The sequence below is a fragment of the Hemitrygon akajei genome, chromosome 13 (genome assembly GCF_048418815.1).
Source record: "Hemitrygon akajei chromosome 13, sHemAka1.3, whole genome shotgun sequence".
NCBI lineage: Eukaryota > Metazoa > Chordata > Chondrichthyes > Myliobatiformes > Dasyatidae > Hemitrygon > Hemitrygon akajei.
The window spans coordinates 59,701,431-59,720,191 of record NC_133136.1 but is presented as its reverse complement, the minus strand read 5'-3'; positions in this window follow the sequence as shown (position 1 = coordinate 59,720,191).

Sequence of the window (18,761 nt, the reverse complement as noted above, 5' to 3'; positions counted from 1 at the left end):
ACACTCGGTTCTCCTGGTACCACATATGTCAACCGCTCCGGGGGGCGCCTACTTCTCTGAGATCTCCGTACCCCTTCTGCCCCACTGGACTCCCTCTTCACCTGCGAACCCACTGTCTCGGACACCCCAGGTCTACCTGACAGACCCTCACCCCCTTCCTCACGGGGGTCCTCCCTCACCTGAGATCTCTCCGGCTCACGCTCGGGCTCCACCCTCTCTCCCCCCAACATTGGCTGCCTCTCCATCTGACCCTCAAGACCTTCCCTCCTCTCACCCAACTCAGTATGGGAAGGGCCAGGAGCCTCCTCTTCTGGTACTGGAGCGCCAGCGAATGGGAACAGGGGCCACTCATCTGAGTCGTCATCTTCCGAATCGGTATCCATTCCCGGGTTAGGGACCCGTCCCTGCTCTTCAGCAGCGGGCTCTTCCCTTGCTCCGTGCCCTCGCAGAGTCCTTGTACTAGGCGCAACCTCCCACTCTGGCTCCTTGTCCACCTGCACCGCTTGACCCAGCGGCAGCAGGTGATTCCGATGGAGTACCTTGATAGGCCCTTTCCCATCCTCAGGTTTCACCCGGTAAACTGGTAGATTCGGCATCTGGCTCTCTATTACATAGGGGCTGGCCGCCCATCGATCTGCCAACTTGTGCTTACCAGGGAGTCCCAAATTCCGTAAAAGGACCCGGTCGCCCGGCAATAATTGGACAAACTTCACCTTTCGATCATACCGCATCTTATTCCTCTGATTTTGTTTGGTAGCTGCCGCCTCGGCCAACTCGTACGCTCGCTGTAACTCCCTCTTCATGTCAGACACATACTTTAGATAGGGTTTCCCGGGTAATTCACCCACTTCAACCCCAAAACACAAGTCAATGGGCAACCTCGCTTCCCGCCCAATCATCAGATAATAGGGCGAGTATCCTGTAGCATCATTGCGAGTACAATTGTAGCAGTGAACCAATTGTCCAATATGACGACTCCACTTACTTTTCTGCCCAATCTCCAGCATCCCGAGCATATCCAACAGGGTCCTGTTGAACCTCTCTGGCTGAGGATCTCCCTGTGGGTGATAAGGGGTAGTCCTGGATTTCTCAACCCCAAGCATAGTCAGTAATTCATGGATAAGGCGACTCTCAAAGTCCCGCCCCTGATCACTATGAATTCGCCTGGGAAGGCCGTAATGAACAAAATACTTCTCCCATAACACCTTCGCCACTGTCGTCGCCTTCTGATCCTTAGTGGGAAATGCCTGAGCATAGCGAGTGTAATGATCGGTGATGACTAAGACATTCGCGGTGTTGCTGGTGTCAGGCTCAATCGACAGGAAATCCATACATACCAGGTCCAGAGGTCCCGCACTCTGCAAGTGCGACAGTGGAGCCGCCAACGCGGGCAGGGTCTTCCTCCGGATGCAACGACTGCATCCCCTACAGTATTCTTCAACCTCCCCCCTCATCCAGGGCCAGTAGAACCGGTCTTTGAGTAATCCATAGGTCTTTTCCACCCCCAAGTGTCCAGAATCATCATGTAGGGCCTGGAGTACAACCTGCCGATACTCCTCCGGCAGGACCAGTTGCCAACGGCGGGGTTGTTTCGGAGGCACCGTTACCCGGTACAAGATTTGGTTCTTTAACTTTAACCGAGACCACTCCTTCAATAACAGAGGCACGAATGGGTGTTTCGCCTTCTCAGCCAACGCCAAATCCCCCTTCTCGACCACTCTCCACACTGTGCCAATGCCCGGGTCATTTTGCTGAGCAGCTGCCACTTCCCCCGGACTCAGTTCTGGCAACTGTTTAGTCCGCAGTGCGGTCAGGTCACAGTAGGCTAGGGGTATGGCGTCGTCAAAAACCCCCAAATGGTCCACGGCTCGTTCCAGCCTCCCTCTTCCCTCACCTTCACGGTGATAGCAAACTGACACATCGCCTTCACTCCAGGGGCAGGGACACTCTCCCACTTCTCGTCCCTCTCATGTTCCCCCATCTCCCGACGTGACAAAGCATCCGCATCGACATTTTTGCTTCCTGGGCGGTACCTCAGGCTGAAATCATACCGACAAGGCCGCCAGCCACCGATGTCCTGTGGCATCCAGCTTAGCCGAAGTCAAAATATAAGTGAGAGGATTGTTATCCGTTCTCACCTCAAACTTGGCTCCGTACAGGTAATAGCCCAGCTTGTCCACCACCGCCCACTTCAGCGCCAGGAACTCCAACTTGTGAGTGGGATAGTTTCTCTCAGATGGCGACAAGCTTCGGCTGACAAAGGCTACCGGTCTCAATGCTTTGCCATGCTCCTGGTACAGAACAGCCCCTAGACCCTCTCGGCTGGCATCTGTGTGCAGCACATATGGCTTCTGGGGATTGGCAAAAGCCAACACCGGGGCCTGGGTCAGTGCCCTTTTCAAAGATCGGAACGCCTCTTCACATCAATCATCCCATCTCGAGCCAAAAGGTTCTGCCGGGTTCCAGTATCCTCCAGCGTCCTGCCTCTGGTCCCCCATCCTTTTCTTTCCCACCGGGGGATAGCCACACAACAGCTGAGTCAACTGGTGACACACTTTGGCATATCCTTTCACGAATCGGCGGTAATACCCACAGAACCCCAAAAATGAGCGCAGACCGCCCACTTTCTGGGGTCTCGGCCAGGTGGTCACGGCCTCTATCTTGGTTGGATCAGTAGCCACTCCCTCTTGCGAAATGATATGGCCAATGTAGCTAACCGACAACTTGCAGAACTGGCATTTGTCCAGGGAAAGCTTCAACCCTTCTTCATTAAGCTGGCCCAACACCTTCAACAGCCTCTCCTCATGTTCCTCCAAAGTCGATCCAAACACTATCAAATCGTCCAGGTACACCAGCACCTCCAACAGATTCATATCCCCCACGTTCTCTCCATGAGCCTCTGGAAGGAGGCTGGGGCCCCCGATATGCCTTGGGGCATTCGTTCGAACTGAAAGAACCCCAGTGGGCAGATAAAGGCTGTCTTCTCTTTATCGCCCGCACTCATCGGGATCTGGTAATACCCACTTCTTAAATCCAGCACACTGAACCACTTCGCACCGCTCAGGCAGGCCAGCGCATCCTCGACCCTCGGGACGGTATATTGATCAGGGACAGTTCGCCGATTCAAAGTCCTGTAGTCAACGCACGTGCGCACCCTCCCATTCTTCTTCCGTGCCACCACTATTGGGGACGCATAAGGACTTCGGGACTCAGCTATGATTCCGGCCTCCTTCAACTTGCACAAGTGCTGCCGCACGTCCTCAACATCTGCCGGAGCCAGCCGCCGGGATCTCTCTCGGAACGGGGTGTCGTCCATCACCCGCATGGTGTGGCGAGTGCTTTTGGAGCAGCCAACATCAAACTCGCCCCGAGAAAAAACAGCTTCCATCTTCAGCATCTTCTCCACTAGCCTGCGTTTCCACTCGGGCGACACAGGGGAATCCCCGAAGTTAAAGGCTTCAGCGGTCAGCTCCCTTCGATGCTCCAATCCCTCCCCGTTAGGGGTCCTCACTGGTGTGCTAGACATTACCGTCACCGGGATCAGATGTGCCAGCGGCATTCCCCTCTTAAAGATGATTTCTCTTGCCGTAGTGTTCCTGACACTTATAGCTATACGCCTCACATGTACCACCCCTGGTCTCTGCACTTCGGGCCTCACCAGCGCCCCCGCCGGAAATCGTGTCTCCCCTTCAAGATCGTCCAGGGTGTCTACTAACAGGGCTTCGCCCGTCGGCACTCCTGGGAATCTGGGGGTCCCCATCACGAGTGCTACCTCCCCTGGTCGGATCACCTTGGGCCTCGCCTGCGTACACCACACCGTCCCTCGTTTACACTCCGGGTCCAGCCCTTGGGAGGCAACCCCTTCTTCGAAAACTGCTCAAAACACTGGATGCACCGAGAGGGTCTCCAGAAAGTGTTCCCCCCCCTTTCTCCTTACAAGCTCCCAGGAGCCGTCGCACCACAGGGGAGTTAGTCCCCACCAGGAGGGCAGCACCACCGGTTTCCACCGGGTCAGGACACACCAACGCCAACGTCTCAATAGCTTCAGACACTCCCACATCACCCTCCAAGAACTCCAATCTCACCGATAGGTACCCATCGTACGGGTAGTCACCCTCGCTCACACCCCAAATCTGCAGGGTGTCAAATGGGGTTACGGGCAAATGCTTTAGATATTGGTTGTAGAAAGACCGGTACAATAAGGTCACCTGCGATCCCGTATCCAGAACAGCTTTTGTGTAAACTCCCTCTATCCGTAGACCCACACTGGCACGGGGTCCTACCAGCCCATCCGGAATAGAGGCGTGGGAACCCGGTGGTCCCCTGGCTGATCTCTGGGAACGTGTTCCTCCAGAGGCTCCAGTCCCTTCCCTCACTGAGCCTCTCCTAAGTTTCCTGACACCTCTCCCTTCTTAGTCGCAGGGGGCTTGCCCTCCGCGGGACTCCTTGTCTCTCACAATCCCACCTAAAGTGTCCCTCCTCTCCACAGCTATAGCGCACCCTCGGCCGCCCACAGTCCCGCCTGAAATGCCTCTCTTTCCCACAGTTAAAGCACACGCTGCCTGCCACCCCTCCTCTCCCAGGACGGCTCCCGCTCCCAACTCACTGCACTGGTCGCCCCCGGGAGTGGGTACCTCCCCTGTCCTTCCCCTCCAGAGGGGGGTCCCTACTCCCCTGGGGGTTGTCAGTCCTCCACCCAGCCACCACTTCCTGTATCGCTGAGGATCGCTCCCATAGGCCCGCGCCCCTTTTCCGCCCCAACGCTCTCTCTTCCTCCCGCACCTCTCTAATCAGTTGCCCGAATGATGGAGGGGGGCCTTTCCTATAAGCCTGCCGGATAGTCCACGCCACCTTGTCCTCCTCCAGAGAGCCACTGAATAACTGACTCATCCTCACGCTAGCCACGTCAGGCGCCTTCACTACCCCCAGGTGCCGTAACCCTGTAAGCATCCCCTCCATCCGAAATATGTACTCGGAGAGCTTTTCCCCTCTCCGTTGTTCCAGGCATTGGAACTCTGCTAAAAGCAGCCAGGGTTCCCCTGACAACTCAAATGCTCCCTCCAAAACTTCTATGCATTCCTCCACTGAGGCCCCAGACTTTTCAGCTTTCAACTCCCGGACTGTTTTGGCTGCTGAACCCGTCAAACTTCCCACCAATCGCTGCCTCTTCTCCTCCTCCGAGCCTGGCCACTCCTCTAACATCAAGGACGTATGCTCGATCCAGGTCTCATAGTACACCTCCCCGTCCGGAGTAGGCTTGGCTCCGGAGAACACCCCCAGCTTCAGCCGTGGCTTCTCGGCCACTCCCACCAGGGAGTTAAGTGCGGCTGCCAGCTCCGAGGCTTCCCCCCTACCTGGGGGGCGGGGCCTAGTCACGACTCCCTCCTCCCACCTCCCTTTACTAGTGCCGGGCACCTCTCTGGGGTCCAACTCTAGCTCTAGCTCCTCCTCCGGTGTCTCCTCATCCTCATCCTCGGAGAGGGTGTGGAGCCCCCACGGCCCCGCCTCCCCCGGAACACTGACCGTCGCCGGCAGTTCCAACGTCATGACGTCAGCACTCGTACGAACCAACACCCAGCTAGACTCCACCTCTTTACCACACCATCTAGCTACCAATTCTACCTGCCCAATACCTTTTACCAAACTTAAGCCCCGCACTAACGCGTCTCCCAAAACTCGAAAATCCACTCTGCTCACTGCACAGATATACTGCACCGGTACATCTTCCAACTCGCACCAGCTAACAATCTTATCTCTGTCCATCTCCGCACTGCTGCCTGCGCGATTCCACAGCCCCTGACAATCCAATCCGGGATGAGCCCCCACAAATGTAACATTTACCCAACAGGCTGGTATATGTCTAGGGGAAAAGGAGATCCAGCCACACACCAACCCCACCTCCCGTACATGCAGGTGCTGTGAGAATCAAGTTTATGCCTCACGCCCGCACACAGTATCAAATTCACACCAGATACTGTTATGAAATACACTTTAAAGAGTTTACTAAAACTAAAAGAGTATTAGGCAATACAATATATATGAAAGGAAAGAAAAAAAAACAAAAGGAGCCAACTTATCAAAGTTCAGTCAGTTTAGTGCACATCGTTGGAGCTCAACCATCGAACCATTCGACCCCTCGTCGCTTGCCTCCGACCTCCAGGTCTTCGCACCTGGGACCACCCCCTGGTGGTCAACCAAGCAGTGCAGCGCACGTCCACCTTCCTCAGCGTCTTCCTCTCGACTCTCCTCAAAAGACCGCGAAAACACCCCCCCCCCCAAGTTCCCAGCCTCACAAGACAAAATAACATTCCCCATTGGTTAACAAATGAATACAATCCCCATATCAGCAAGTCTAAAGCTAAACAACTGTGAGAGAAACACTTATCAGACAAAGAAGCATTCCTACTCTTAACAAACCAAAGAAGCCATTTTGAGTAACATACTCAGGACATTGTACAGATGAAAGGTGAAATGTTTAAGGGAAACACGAGGGAGATTTTCTTCACTTAGAGGCTGGTGAGCGTGTGGAATGAGCTGCCAGCAAAAGTGATGGATTTGGGTTTGGTTTGAACATTTATGATAAATTGGAATTGGTATATAGATTGGAGGAGTATGAAAGTCCAGATGCAGATTGATGAGACTGGGCAAGTTAGTAGTTCAGCGTGGACTAGATTAGCTGAAAGGCCTGATCCTGTGCTGTAGTGTTCTGCGACTCTATGACTCTATGACCTGCTCGTTAATGCAAATATCTAATCAGTCAATCATGTGGCAGCAACTCAATGCATAAAAGTATGTAGACATGGTGAAAAGTTTAATTGTTGTTCAGACCAAACATCAGTATGGGGACAAAATATGATCTAAGTGACTTTGACCATGAAGTGTTCGTTGAGGTGGTTTGTGTATCTCAGAAACTGTTGGTCACCTGGGATTATCACACACAACAGTCTCTAGAGTTTTCAGAGAAATGATGCGAAAAACAAAAAGACATACAGTGACCAGCAATTCTGTGGGTGAAAATGATTTATGAATGAGAGAGGTCAGAGGAGAATGACCAGTCTGTTGCAAGTCTGTGATGAAGTGCTTTGAGAGGTTGTTGATGAAACATCTCAACTCCTGTCTGAGAAGCAACTTGGATCCACTCCAATTTACCTATTCTTACAACAGGTCAAAATCAGATGCCGTTTCATTGGCTCTTCTTACAACTCTGGAACGTTTGGACAGTGAAGATGCATACATCAGGATGCTCTTCATTGACTACAGCTCAGCATTCAATACAATCATCCTCTCAAATCAATAAGCTTCAAAACCTCAGCCTCAACAACTCCTTGCATGGACTAGAAGGTCGGAGATGGCCTGTTTCTGGGCTGTAATTGTTATATGGTTACAAGCAGAGGAAACCAGAGGTCCATGAGCCAGTGCTCATTGGGGGATCAGAGGTGGAGAGGGTCAGCAACTTTAAATTGCTCAGTATTATCATTTCAGAGGATCTGTCCTGGGTCCAGCCTGTAAGTGCGATTACAGAGAAAATATGGTAGCACCTCTACTTTCTTTGAAGTTACATCATGTCATCTAAAACTTTGACAAACATATAGATGTGCGGTGGAGAATATATTGAATGGTTGCACCATGGCCTGGTATGCAAAAGACCAATGCCCTTGAACAGAAAAGCCTACACAATTAGAGGATATAACCCAGCTCATCACGGGTAAAGCCCCCCCCCACCATTGTGCACATCTACATGGGACACTGTTGCTGGAAAGCAACAGACACCATCAAGGACTCTCACCATCCAGGCCATGTTTTCTTCTCGATGCTGCCATCAGGAAGGAGGTACTGGAACCTCCGGACCCACAACACCAGAAACAGGTTATTACCCCTCAACCATCAGGCTCTTGAACCAGAGGGGATAACTTCACCTACCCCATCACCGAAATGTTCCAAGAATTATGGACTCACTTTCAAGGATGTTTCAAGTCATGTTCTCAATATTTATTTCCTATTTATTTAATATTATTGTTATTTTTATTATTTTGTATTCACACAGTTTGTTGTCTTTTCCATGTTAGTTGTCTGTCCATCTTGCTGGGTGCAGTCTTCCATTAATTAAATAGTGCTTTTTTTTGTATTTACTGTGAATGCCCACAAGAAAATGTATCTCAGATTTGTATATAGTAACATATACTGTATGTACGTTGATAATAAAATTATTTCAAACTATCAAACTGGAAGGCGATGCTAACTCAGATAAACACATATCACAATGGTCGTGTGCAAAAGTGTATCTCTGAACCTATAATACGTCAATACTTGAAGTGGATGAGCTGCTGCAGCAGAAGACCATGAACATACACTCAAAGGCCACTTTATTAGGTACAAGAGATACCTAATAAAGTGGCCACCGAGTGTATTTTATTTGTATAGTTTAATCTGGACTGATTCTGTCAGAACCAGAATAGAAGAAATGGCCTCAATACCTTGCCATAGCAGACTGGAGTAATGTGGTCCGACAGCAGTGCATTAAAAGCTGTACATATGATTAGGAAGTTCATACTTCAATTTGAAGTGGAAAGAATTTGTCTGTTTATAATAGTCTAAAGCTAAAGTATTGACAGTTTCAACTGGGAAAAGCTTAAACTAGAAAGAAAGTTGAAATGAAATAGTTTGACACTTGAAATCGACAGGTGAATAACTCCTATGAAAGAGGTTAAGAAATTCATTAGCATTATGCAATATGAACCAAAGATGGTGCAGCCATTGTTTGCTGCATTAGATGATATATCCAAAACTGGATAATTGGTATTGACAGCTTATGGACCTGCTGTGATCCCTGACCTGACCTTGAAGGATTCTGTGCAAAGTGTAGCTTTAGGAATGCTTTCACATGTAGTTGCCGTACATTGAAATTCACAGGCATGCACCCAGTGTCTTTCCGTTTATTGATCTCCCAACATATCCAAATTCTGTGGGAGTTGACAGAGTGTCAGAGAATTCTTATGGCTAATAAAAATGCTGATGGTCACCCTGTCATTGATATCAAAATTCAGAGTTCTCAAACCATTGCTACTAGCTATTGCCAGCCTGATTTGTACAATTCTCAAATTGGAAGAGGCAGAAGCTCAGGGTCCAGTGCCTATAACCCCAAACAGAAACTATTATGACAACATAAGCGTCAGAAACAATTTACTGGATGTGGTTGTGTTTGACTTTGGGAAAAGGTACATGTACTTTTAAAGTCTCCAGATAGAACACAAGTATCATGCAGCTGCCTTGAAATGATTAAAACAGAATGAGGATTTGCAGAACCAAGAAACTGTAGATGCTGGAATCTGGAGTGGGGAAAAAAAACAAAATGTTGGAGGAACTCAACATTTGTGGAGACAAATGGTCAGTCCAGATGAAGGATTTCAGTCCGACCTGTTGACTGTCCATTTCCCTCCACAGATGCTGAATGAACTGCTGAGATCCTCCAGAATTCATATTCTCTTCCTAAACATTTGCAACATTGGTATAAAAATCAATAAAAATGAAGTAATCCAAATTCCATCTTGAATAGCAGAAATAGAAAAGATTCCAAAATACCAGGTCACAAGTAATCTAAGTTGTAAATGGTAAAACAGAGCAATTGCCATTATCACACTAGAAGACAGTCTGAGCTACCTTACCATGCTGAGCAGTGGAGGGGACAAGCACAAACGCAAGGCAGGTGCTTCAAGGAAGATGAGTGATGTCAGTTGTTATACAGGCATGACTAGGAGCTGCTTGTGCATCTGAAATGAAGTAAATATACTTTACATATATTTTATTCTGTATTAGCTTTCTGAATTAGAAGTTTTCATGTAGATTCCAGGTGCCCTGCCTTTGTCTGATGTGGGGTCTCACCCCTAGGATTCTGGGGGCTTTGCAACATATTCATGGAAGTTACATTGTGATCAAACTGCAGGTTCAAAAATATGAACGCTAGTGATCGTTCTTCTTGCTCCCCTGCTGTTCCTAGTGGAGAATTCCGCAGTACCCTGAGCTGTGTCAGATTCTCCTCCGCCCAACTGAGCAGTCATGGGCCAGGGATTCCCACAAGTTGGGGGGAATATTACAGTATCGCAGGGAAGCTTTCAAGATTCGTGAAGCATTTTTACTGCCAGCAAAAAATTTCTTTCCTTGATTGAGTTTGGAGTAGAGTGCCTCTTTTGTGATGTGCTTTGTTTATGAATAAAATTTAAATATACTGCAGCCTCTATAAGTAATATCTTTGAACTTAGATTGAAATATTGGTCTTTATCTGGGAAGATGAAATAGACATGTATTTCTATATTCATTTAATTCCAGTTTTCTCTTACATTTATGAAAAATAATTTACATCGTAAGCCCTTTTATCTCAACCATTTCCTTCATTTTTGTTGTTTGACTAATGATTTATTCTGCCTGTGTCACATTTCCGTTCCTCTGCCTTTGTTTCTGTGTGTCTCTCTGGGGCATGTATGCAAAAGGAAGCTTTTGATTACAACGTGACAAGAGTTGATTCTCATACAAAAACCACAAAATGGAATTTAATTATGTAGCATCTCAGTGAAACATTCAAAACATTATTCATCGTGTTTCTTCATTAATTGCATGATTACCTCATCTCTGAAGTAATCGTGCTGATTTGTTTGTAAGATGTGGACCATACCTCTTAAATTTGATGCACGAGTCAGTTCATAAATATAATGGATGATCACAGTGGTGAAAGCTGTGAGATCCATCCACAATCACCCTGTTGCTTTTGCTATGCAAATTTTATTTGTGACATTACAATTCTTTTCCCCTTAATGGAGATGTGATCATCCAGATAAAAAGACAATTTTGAAGGGATCTGTGGAATTCTTGTTACAGGCAGCATGCTACAAATAGATCAGGGTAAAAATACACAGGTTTCCTCTGTTAACGGCATTTCATATAAACAGTTCACCTACTATGGTACATAACTAAAATTATGATCATGCTAGAATAGAAGAAAGTTTATTACAATTGTGTCATAATTGATAATTTTCCATGAATCAATCACGATCACAAGTCTTGTTGTATCATCTTGATTGCAGAAAGATTGCCAGAACCACCCATTTTGAACAGTGCTATGTAGATCCACTAAAACTAGTGCAAGTGCAGAAGATGAAAATGTAGCCCACAGTCCCAGGGTTATATGACTCACACCACTTCTACTGCCAGCTTTCTCAAGATGAGCTTATGAAATGGTTGTTGCCATGGAAACTGTCATTATTCAACACGCAGTTTTATAGCAGTATTCACGGTGAATGGATTGTTATCCTGTATGAATAGCAAGAGAATACAGACATGGAAACCTAGACATTTTAAATGAGACTGTAGGGGTTGTGAATCATAACACTGTGGAATGAAAATTCACAATAAACACCAGCATCACTTTGTTTATTATCTGTCTGTTTCCAGACTTCCCCTGCTTCATATGCCAGGCATGGTCCCTGCCTAAGTCCAAGATGGCTTGAAAATAGTCAATGCCATGGTTTTCCGCAGCTGCAGTCTAATAAATAACTAGATAAGTAGGCTCAACCTCCCACTTAACAAGGACACGGACAGTTGCAAGCCATCGGCTCATTTGCCATTATTGTCCCCTAACCGCTGTGGCATCACTTCCCCTGGCATCATGACAAATAGCTGCACTTGAAAGCATTCAGCACAGAGCAGCTGCCCTCTTCAAGACAACATCTCATACAGTTTAATAAAGTAGATAGTGGAAAAGATAAATATTTCAAATAGCACCACATTAACATTTCAACTTAGTGCTGAATTCAGAATGAATTGCATTTATAGCAAGAAAATATTGAAAGGAAGTTTTATTCAATGGCCTCAACGTTTTAATTAGACTGGAATGAGAAGTCATATATGCAAAATGTTATAGAACTGGAAATTTGGGAGATCGTCAAAATTATGGGAGATCTGACAGATGTGTTCCAGATGTACCCCAATTCACTGATAAATCAGGATGTGCTTCTTCTTCCTGTGTACAAACAAAAACTAAAGCATAAAGATCCAGCACAGAAAGTCTGATGAGCTTCGAGCCTGTAGACTGGTTCATATCCCTATTTAAAGACTCAGCAACCAACCTAGATGAGAATCTCACCGTTGGCATTCCTCCCACCACCAGTTGTATATAGAGGGTCAAGAGTATATAGATAGCAACATGCCTCATCAAAGATCTTTGCCATGAAGCTCATTGCCATCTTTTTGGAAAAGTGCCCCAAAAGAGATGGATACAGCCCAGTCCGTCACAAGTTAAGCCTTCCCCAGTATTGAGCACATTTACAAGGAGCAGCTGACACAAAAAAGCAGCATCCATCATCAAACAGCTCCCTCACCCTGGGCATGATCTCTCCTCACTACTACCAATGAGCAGGAGGTAAGGCGCTTTCGGTCCCATACCAGCATATTTAGGAATAGTTATTACCTTACAACCATCAGACCCCTGAATCAGCATGGATAATGTCAATCACCTCAACACTGAACCACAACCTATAGCTTCACTTTCAAAGACTCTACAACTCATGCTATCAGTATTATTTATTTATTAACTATTTCATGATTTGTCCACTTCTTCACATTGCATGTTTATCAGTCTTTGTTATGTTTAGGTTTTTTTTACAAACTCTTCATTTTTTAAATTTTCCTTTAATGAATCTCATGGTTCGATATGGTGACAAAGGTTGAAAGGTCCAATTTAATGTCAGAGAAATGTATGCAATAAACATCCTGAAATGTTTTTACTTTGCAAACATCAACGAAAACAGAAAAGTGCCCCAAAGAATGAATGACAGTTAAACGTGAGAACCCCAAAGGCCCTCTCAGCTCCCTTTCCTCCCACGCTTAAGTGGCAGCGAGCAACGATTCCCTCCCCCCACCTGCCCCACCGGCAAAAAAAAGCAAGCATCGGTATCACCACCGAGCACTCAGCATGAGCAAAGCAGTAGCAAAGACACAAACTTGCAGTTACCCCAAAGACTTTGTGTTTCACCCAGCATACGACATACCACAGATTCTCTCTCTCCCTAATAAGGGAGAAGGAAGTGTCTCCGTTTTTCACCAGCGAGCAGGGAGACATAACAAATAACTCACTGGTTTTTAATGTTAAAAGTCCATTGTGTCGCTTTTTCCAAGCTCTGTGCATGAAGATTGCGAAGATCCCGGGTCTTCGGGCACACAGCGGATATCCTGAATTCCCCCGATCCGTGACACCGACCCTCGGTCCACCTGTCTCCAGCGCCCCGTGATCTTAGACTTCCAACTTTGAGCTGGACTCTCAGGCTGAATCCTTGGCATGCTGAACAACGGCCAGTTATGGAACCCCGAGAATGGGTCCCATTCCCACAAAGAACCGAAGTCAGCGTGTAACTCCAGGTCAGGGTCATCAAAAGAACCATGAAAGGGGATAGTAAAGATATTAGAGATGGAGATAGAGCTGTTCCCGAAGTTGCAAGCAAAGGAGTCGATGTTTAGCACCATCTTAACCTCGCCCCACCTCCAGACATATATATGTACATTGATAATAAATTTACTTTAACCTTATATGATGCTATATGCCTGCGACACCGCTGCAAGGAAGTTCTTCATTGCACCTGTGTATGGATGTACTCGTGCACATGATAATCAACTCAAATTTGACTTGATCAACAAGCATGTAGAGGGCAGTGTACCACAGAGATTAATCCAGGTTTTCCTAAATTGGCAACTGTGGATGAACTGGGAGATCACTCCCTACTAAAATCCAGTACTGTGGCATTCAAAGTGGACAACTCTGACCTTTATAGGAAGTCGATTTACAACCTAAGCAAAACTATCAGAGATGTTAGGAAACAATACTAGTCCAAAGCAGAGTGACAGATCAGCTGTCAGCTATGGAGAGGCTTACATGCTATAACGGTAACAAAACAAATTCAGGCAGCATACCCGTCATCAATGCATCCTTCCCCAGAGAACTGAATGCTTTCTATGCACACGTTGAAGAGAAGGAGATCAGAATGTCAGCACTCACTCTGGCTATCCCCACAGCCACCACTGCAGACATCAGATCAATCTTCCAGTGCATCAGGCCATGGGAAGCATCCGGCCAGGATGGAATCCCTAGCTATATCTTTAGACCTTTCATCTCCCCTCTCCCATTCAGAGAAAATATAAAAGTCTGAAAGCACATTCCATTAAGTTCAAAGACAATTTCCATCACACTGTTATAAGGCAATTGAATGGTTCCGCAGTATGAGAAGATACTCTTAACCACACAGTCTACCTCGCACCTAATTGTCTGCCTGCACTGCACTTTCTCTGTAACTGTAACACTTTATTCTGCATTGTCGTTGTTTCCCTTGTACTATATCAATGTATTGATGTGATGAAATTATCGTTATGGATGGTATCCAAAATATAGCGTTCACTGTGCCTTGGTACATGTGAAATAATAATAATAAGTCATCTAATCAAATACTGGATTTAGAAAGGGCTTTGAGGTATTTACTTCGAAAATGTAACTTTAAGGACTGGATGGGTGATTTAAATTTAGTACATTTTTGTACTGGATACTGCCATTTGAGAGATGATGCCTCTAGTAAAGGATGTTCCAGTGATGGATTTAGCTGTGTTGCCTGCCTTTGAAGTCGCAGCACAAATAAGCTTACAGTAACCTCTCCAGTGGGATGAACAGCACATTGCTGCTTGAGGGATTGGCAGGACAAGGATCCAGAGCAAGTTTCTCAGAGTAGAGTAGTGATGTCGGCAGGCAAAGATGTTAGAGAGCTTGAAAGTTACAGATGGACCCAACAGTTTTCCTCTATGCTTCCTGACGCTGAACAGTAATTAGCATCCAATGAGAGGGCACAGAGCTGAGAAACACTGAGACATGTAAGAAGAAGAAGACAAAATTGTTGCTGGTAGTGGCACAAGAAAGGCAGAAGAGTTATGTTAGTTCACAAGCAGCACAAACTATAGACAAGAGCAAAATGAAAAAAAAATCAATGTGATAACTGATTCTGATACCTGCTGTTCAAGAGTTACGGGCTTGGCACATGCAAGTGGAGGCCAGAGGAGAAGAGTGGTGAAGAGGTAGAGCATAAAAGCTACAATTTACACACCTGCTTAGATTGGGCAAATGGGCACATATGTGGATAGAACTCAATGAGATGTGAACTGCTCGGAAGCCATGAAAGGTGGCTGGCTTTGGAGCCAGGTGAAATAGCAATCATAAAGGAGTCATTTAGCATAGAAATAGGTCTTCTACTGCACTATGTCCACACTGGCCATCAAGTACCTATCTACACCCATGCCATTTGCAAGCACTTGGTCCTCAGCCTTATATGCTTGTACTTGTTTAGCAAATTTTTTAAATTTTTGAGAGCCCATGCACTTGTCACCCCCATCAGCTACTGCTTTTCAAATTTGATCTGCTCTCTGGGTGAAAAAAAATTTCTTCAGATCCCCTCTAAACCCACTACCCACTATGTCCTTTAGTTTTATATGCTTCTGCCACGGGGAAAAATGTTTCTTATCATCTACCTCACTTGTGCCCCTCATCATTTGTACACTTCAATCAGTCCCCTCTCAGCATTCTCCACTTCAAAGAAAACAAAAACCAGCCTTGCCAATCTCTCCCCATAATGACATGCTTCAATCCAGGCAACATTCTGGTGAATGTCCTCTGCACCCTCTCCAGTGCAGGCACATTGTTTCTTTAGTGTGGCAGCCAGGAGTTCTCCAGCTGTGGCTCTTCCATTCTATGCACCAACTAATGAATGCAAGTATCCTGCATGCCTTCTACCTGTGCTACCACCTTCAGGAATACTTAGACTTGTACACCAATGTTGCTCCACTCCTCAGTCCTCCCTAGGGTCCCACATTCATTGTAAAGTCATAGGTTTGTTAGTCCTTCCAAAATATATCACCTCACATCTAGGTTCCATCTGCTGTAGATCAGTTCATTAATATCATGAACTATAGAGGTGTAGTGGTTGGCACAACACTACTACAGCTCTCGGTGTTCCAGAGTTTGGAGTTCAGTTCCATAACCATCTGCAAGGAGTCTGTACGTTTCCTCATGACCACATGGGTTTCCTCTGAGTGCTCCCATTTCCTCCCAGAGTCCAAAGCCGTACCAGTTAGCAAGTTAATTAGTCATTGGAAATTGTCTTATGATGAGGCTAATGTTGAATGGGTGGGTTGCTGGAGAGTGCAGCTCTTTGTGCCGGAAGGGCCTGTTCTAAACCATATCACAAAATAAAATATAATTAATAAAGTGTAACCCCTGGGTTGCCTCAGGCATCGCTCAAACTCGTTCTAGTCTAGGGGGAGCAGCCTTCGGCCCCGCCAAACTGGGTAATCAGCTGGTGTGGATGCTGTGTGATGTCCCCGTCTCACCCAAAAACAGACAGTACACCTTATGCGATTAAATGAGTACAATTTATAAAGATTACTATAACTAAGCGATTACTAACGATACAGTATATATGAATAAGAGAAAAAAAAGAAAAGGCGCCAAACTTATCAAAGTCCAAACCACTTCGTGCACAACCGTTGGAGCTCAATTACTGAAGTCTTCTGGCATTCAATCCCCTCCGAACTCCTCGACCCGCCTCCTGGGACCACCCACGGTGGTCGACCAGACGCTCCACACTCCTCTGTCTCCGTCTCCTCTCCTCACCGAAAACCTTGGGCCGGGGACCCCCGCTCGGGGTCCGTTCTGTCGCCCAGCTTCCAGCATCCCGTCCTCTCTCTCTCACTCCATCGCGCCGACTCCCCAAAATCCCCTCCAACAATCAGTTTACAGTCCCAAACAAGCTTCCAGCACTTATCATAACAAAGACGCCAGCATTCCTACTTTTAACACAGGCACCAGCATTCCTACTTTTAACAAAACAAAGACGCCATTTTGATTACATACACAGTAACAAAGGAAAAGAAGAAACCCCCTTTACACTCTCCCCCCACCAAATAAAAGTCATGTCCTCATGACTATTAGATAACTCGTCACCTTTCCTGCCAACACACTGTAACCCAAACACCAGCAGTGACATCTCCGCCCCACACAGTAAACCTCACGCCCTGTTCCTTAGGCGCTATATAGGCCAACTATCTGGGCGTTCCCTAACCCTTCTGAGACCTCCGTACCCCCCTCACCTAAACCCTTAGACTAGGACATAGCTGGAGATACCTTGGGTCCACTACCAACTCCTCTTTCAACCTCTCACTCATGCCCCACAATGCACACAGCTAACCCTCCCCACTACACCTGACTCAGTGGAAGAAGGGCCAAAGGTCTCTTCCTCAATCGAGGGAAAGTCAGCAAAAGGCAGCATGTACCACACATCCAGCACATCAGCCTTTGAATCCGTATTCTTCCTCATTTCTGTGACCAGTAGCTGCTGTTTGATCTTCTCCAAATGGAAACACGTGGCCTGCACTGTTCCTGCAATCTCTTCAGCCTCCTGCAATTGAGATTATCATCTTCTCCGGCCGCTGGCTCAGCAGTTCTGACTCACGCATCCTGGCCATCTCAATCTGGAATGCAGTTATTCCAACAGCTTCTTCCACCCCGACCTGAAAAGCAGCAGTTAAAGATTGGTCAGCTTCCAGTTCAGTATTCACTGCACTTCTCTCCAGCTTTTTTCTCCTCATAACTTCTTCCAGATCAACCTTCAGGTTTTGCACTTCATTTGAACTGTCGATGGTCATCTTCAGGTTCCCTTCAAGCTACCGCTTCCCCCTTCCGAGATTTGTCCGCAATTTCTTCACCTCCGCAAACTCCCTTCTCCAGGCTCTCAGTTTGCTGTGGCCCTCAGTCAAACAACTTTCTTCGTTCTCTCCAACTTGACTTTCAAATGGTTCCAGATCACTCTCTCCGGTCTCTCAGTCTTCATTTCAAACTTGATTCCGTAGAGACAGACACTCACGAGCTGCGACCTTCGCCAGCCCTGGCACGAGTCCAGAAAACACTTTAACTCTGTAGTTCTCAGCCGCTCCTGCAACGCCCTCACTTCATATTCTCCTGAGGCAAATCCAAATACCAAGAGATCATCCACATACGTCAAAATTCCAAACGCCTCCACACCCCCATGGTCTTCCACATGCCCTGCAGGAAGGTTGCAAGGGCTCCGGAGATACCCTGTGGTATCTTTTCGGACCGGAAGACTCCTAGGGAACTTATAACCGCCGTCTTCTCCTTGTCGGCCTCACTCATCGGGATCTGGCAACATCCACTCCTCAGATCCAGCACCTTAAACCTCTTCGCACCACTCAGATAGGCCATCGCCTCTACGGCCCAATATAATCCACACACAAGCTGCTTACGTCTGCCACGGCTGTAGGGGCCAGTCGCCGCAACCTCTGCCTCACCGAGGTGTCTTCAGCAGTCAACTCCCCTCCCTGGTGGTATTTCGCAGTGTCCACTAAGAGGGTCTCACCCTCAGATACTCCTCCAGGCCATACCACCACCGGCTCTTGTTTGAATTCGGTATTGGCCCAATGCTGCTACACACGTCCGCACAAGCAGCTCGAAACTCTGGGTGCATCGATAATGCCTCCAAAGAGCGCTCACCCGCCTCCTCCGGGCAGGCCCCCAAGCGCACCAACAGGATATTGGTTCTCTCCATAACCGAAACGCTGCCCGTCTCAACAGTGTCCGGACACATCAGCATTAATGATTCACGAACCTCAGTCACCTCCACATTTGCCTCTAAGAACTCCATTTTCACTGACCAACAACCGTCGTCTTT